Genomic DNA, 4,295 nt, shown 5'->3' with positions numbered 1-4,295 from the left:
CCTAGCTGATGTGATTCTAGGAATCAAAATTCTTAGAACAACAGAAGGACTTGTTCTTAATCAGTCCCATTATGTGGACAAAATTCTTGAGAAATTCATCAAGAGTGATACTGCGTTGGCACGAACGCCGATAGATATGAGCCAAGATCTATCAAAAAATCAAAGTGAAAGTATCTCTCAAATAGAGTACTCTCGAGTGATTGGGAGTCTGATGTACTTGATGAGTTGTACACAACCAGATTTGGCCTACGCAGTAAGCAAATTGAGTATATACGAGTAATCCCAGCGTTAAGCACTGGAAAGGGATAACAAGAGTACTGAGATACTTGAGATATACTCGTGAATATGGACTGCACTATACAAGATATCCTGCTGTGATCGAAGGATGCAGCGATGCAAGTTGGATATCTGATATAAAAGACTCTAAGTCTACGAGTGGATATGTCTTCACTCTAGCAGGTGCAGTCATTTCCTGGAAATCTTCTAAGCAAATCGTAATAATCAGATCCACGATGGGATCTGAGTTTGTAGCTCTTGACAAATGTAGTGAAGAGGCTGAATGGCTACGATAATTCTTAAAAGATATTCCACGATGGCCAAAACCTGTGCCGGTAATTTGCATACATTGCGATAATCAATCAACAATCGGTCAGGCACAGAGCCATCTATATAATGGTAAGTCCAGACATATACGTTGTAGACATAATATCATGAGACAACTACTCTCAACGGGAGTTATCACTGTTGACTATGTAAAGTCAAAGGATAACCTAGCGGATTCGCTAACCAAAGGGTTAAATCGAGAGTTAGTTGCAAGCTCCTCACGAGGAATGGGCTTGATGTCGTTGTCAGCAATTAGTGCAGAGGACATCCAACCTATGCTGGCTGGAGATCCCAAGAACTAGGTTCAAAGGGATAACTAATCTGCACTGACTAGACACACTGTAGGGAATAGCCCAATGAAACAGTGACTAGACCAGGGTAAGCTGATGGGCTTTTAATGATCAAGAAGAGTAGATGACAACTCTTGAGGGATCACCTATGTGAGAAAGAAGTGGGGCTGCTTCGAAGAGAATTGGAGGCACAATTCTTAGAGCTTCTCACAGAACCAGGTGTGTTCATGGCCAAGAACGAACACATTCATGAGAAATAAGTTGTATCAGGGAGAGTCTTGGGTGAGATTTGTCACTGCTTACACAGACGACAATATAGTTCAAGGACATCGTGTCTACTATCAGCCAGTAAGCAACCAAATCTTCACAAGGGAAGGTTCAAAGGGTAAAACCTACCTATCCTATTTGACTCAACTGCTGAATGCTATCACTTACCCTATCAACATTCATGTGGGGGATTGTTGAATTGGAGAAGAAATGGAAGAGGAAAGAGGGTCCATTGTGAATGGGACTTTAGTCCCACATTGGAAGTTTCAAGGTATTTTTGTTGGTTTATATTGATTCACATACATTGAGGATGTGAACAAATGCATGGGGAGAGGCTCTCTCTCTCACGCGTGGGTGTGCAGGGGGGGTGCAAATCCAGGGATCAGATTGCACTGAACCAAGTTGACTCGTGTGCAAGCGCGACCTGCGTACATGAATGCCGGACTGGTCGGGACAAAATTTGCCTAAGTGGAACAACCAACATTTTGCCACATAGATTTTTTGCTGCTGTGAAACAGATGCATTAAATTCGAGATTAATGTAGAATAAAACCGGCCGAGTAATAATGAGTGAAACGGTGGTCATTTCACTGCTCAGCTAATAATGAACATTAAGATCAATAACTCTGGCCATTGATCCGAGCTCCTATATAAGGAGGCTTTGATCATAGGCAGAGAACACAGAGCAAGCAAAGCAAATGCTCTCCATTTTTCTTCCTCCTCCTCTGTCGTACATCTCCTGCTCGGCGGAGTGCCCGTGGTAGCATTCGGGTACCACTCAGCTCATCATGACCACCAATGCTTCGTCGGATTCACGGTCGGACGTTGTATCCTGGGAAACAGACGACCCTTGTAAGTCTCGAAGCACAGCCGGAGGCAGACAAATTTGTTTCAAGGAAACTGTGACTCGCGGGTCTCGGTCAGCTCGCCCGGTCGATCAGCTCGCCCGGTCGGTCAGCTCGCCCGATCGGTCTCTTTGTCAGACCGACAGACTTCTCTGCCCACTCGGGATCTTCGCCCGACCTGTCAGCTCTTCTATACATAAGTGTAAGATAGCTTTATAAATCTGATAAAAATGCCAAGTGCAATTTAGCTACAAGTTATTATATACCGATAGGACAAAGAGCCGACCAAGCCTAAGGCAGTTTGGCTCAAAATACCGATAGAACCTCTCAGAGCACAGTTTCATTTCTCCAGAAGCCCATTATACACCTGGTCGAACAAAAGATCGACCGAGTCTAAGATGTTTATCTTCATATTGCTGCCCAGACGAATCTATAACACGCACAGATTACCAAATGGATTTCCAATATGCCCAGGGTACCATTGTATCTCCTAAACAGATTTCTACATAGCCCTTAAAACATAACAACGCATCTTAATGCGAGGATATACAAAAAGACGATCGGCCTTATAGACCGGTCGGGATATACTCAGCCGACAGCATAATCAGAGAATCCTAACAACCTGTCAGAATAACAACTGTGTTAGGATATTTTTCTGGAACCTTCTGTTGGATCGAGACGCGCTAGAGGGGGGTGAATAGCGCTCGTGGCTATTTGTTCGATTATCGGAATCGTAAAGCGTTCGTAGAGTAATTAAAGCAGCGGAATAAAGGAAACAAACACAAGAACACAGTTGTTTACTTCGTTCGGAGCCTAGGTCGACTCCTACTCGAAGGCCCGCGATCCTTGATCGCTTTCCGTGGGCAACAACTATAATTTCGTATGAATATTACAGATTAATTACAAAATGTAACTGCAATTAAAATTATACCGACAACAGTAGTAGAAAAGAAATCTGAGCTCCTGGTCGTCGGAATGTTGCAACAGCACTTCGGAAGCAGCACTTGAGCAGAACACAGCAGAATGGAAGCTTGGAAGTTGTGTCTTGAAGCTGCTGGTCGAGACCCCTTATAAAGGGGGTTCAAGGCGCCTTATACTGTTCACCAAGGCGCCTTGAACGAGCCGAGTCACCCGCGTGGATCAGCACGGACCTGGTCGAACTCTATCTGGTTCAAGGCGCCTTCAACCTCCGGTCCAAGGCGCCTTGAACTCCATTCAAGGCGCCTCCAGTCTGCTGCGCTGGCCTTTTCCTGGCTCGCACCCGAGGCGCCTCCAAGCTCCATGGAGGCGCCTCGGCACTGTTCATCCGAGGTCTTTTTTCCACTTTGGTCCCTGCAAGATATGTTAATCCCAAAAATATCCTGCAGCACAAAGTTAGCACAAAACAGTGATATAAGTATTGAAATATTTGACAGTCTCTGGACTGTCCAAGTCTGACTTCAGGTTTCCTACCGGAAACCCTAGGTCGACCCGACGCCTACTGTTCCCTCTACGGGGAACGCGCCCTCACCTACTCTACTCAGGAGATTTACCTGTTGCCAGTACGATCCTCCAGATCGACTGGACTTTTGCTCGGCACTCGATGCTTCCGGACTTTCTGCTGAACATCCTCTTCACCGGCCAGTTCAGACTTTCACCTGGTTCGCGACACCAGGACTTTCCACCTAGGGTTACCACCCCCTAGGACTTTTGCCTGAAGCCATCGACCTGCCAAGACTTTCCGCATAGGGTTACCACCCCCTATGACCTAGGGTTACCACCCCCTAGGGTTTTATCTTGCCTAACCGCAGTTAGGACTTTCCTGAAACACTCAGCAAAAGCTGTCAGATAACAAAGCACCTTAACTTTGAATCCTTTGCCATTATCAAAACTTAGGTTCGATCGTCGGATGCTTCCCGCACCAACAATCTCCCCCTTTTTGATTATGGCAACACGTAATTCAAAGTTAAGAAAAACAACATATGTAATAACTGCATAAAGTTAACCCAGCTCAAGTAAATAAACTTCAAATGCAATAACAGTTAAGCTGGAAACTTTGTACTTTGTAATATTAGACTCCCCCTTAATAAAAGCCCTCCTTTTATTAAATACTTTGAATTTAACTTTAATTTACCTACTCTCTGCTTTGAATTTTCCTTTAACTTTAATTTACCTACTCTCCCCCTTTGCCATATATCAAAAATAAACCAGTTTGAAAGTAGATTTGTATTTTTCTGAAGGAAAATTTTCAAAGAGGGAAAAAGATAAATTTTCTTCTTAGCAAAAACGACTTAGCTTTTTGAATTTTGGAA

This window comes from Zingiber officinale, chromosome 4A, assembly GCF_018446385.1.
Source record: "Zingiber officinale cultivar Zhangliang chromosome 4A, Zo_v1.1, whole genome shotgun sequence".
In the NCBI taxonomy this organism is placed as follows: Eukaryota; Viridiplantae; Streptophyta; class Magnoliopsida; order Zingiberales; family Zingiberaceae; genus Zingiber; species Zingiber officinale.
Note: the sequence above shows the minus strand (reverse complement) of the source record.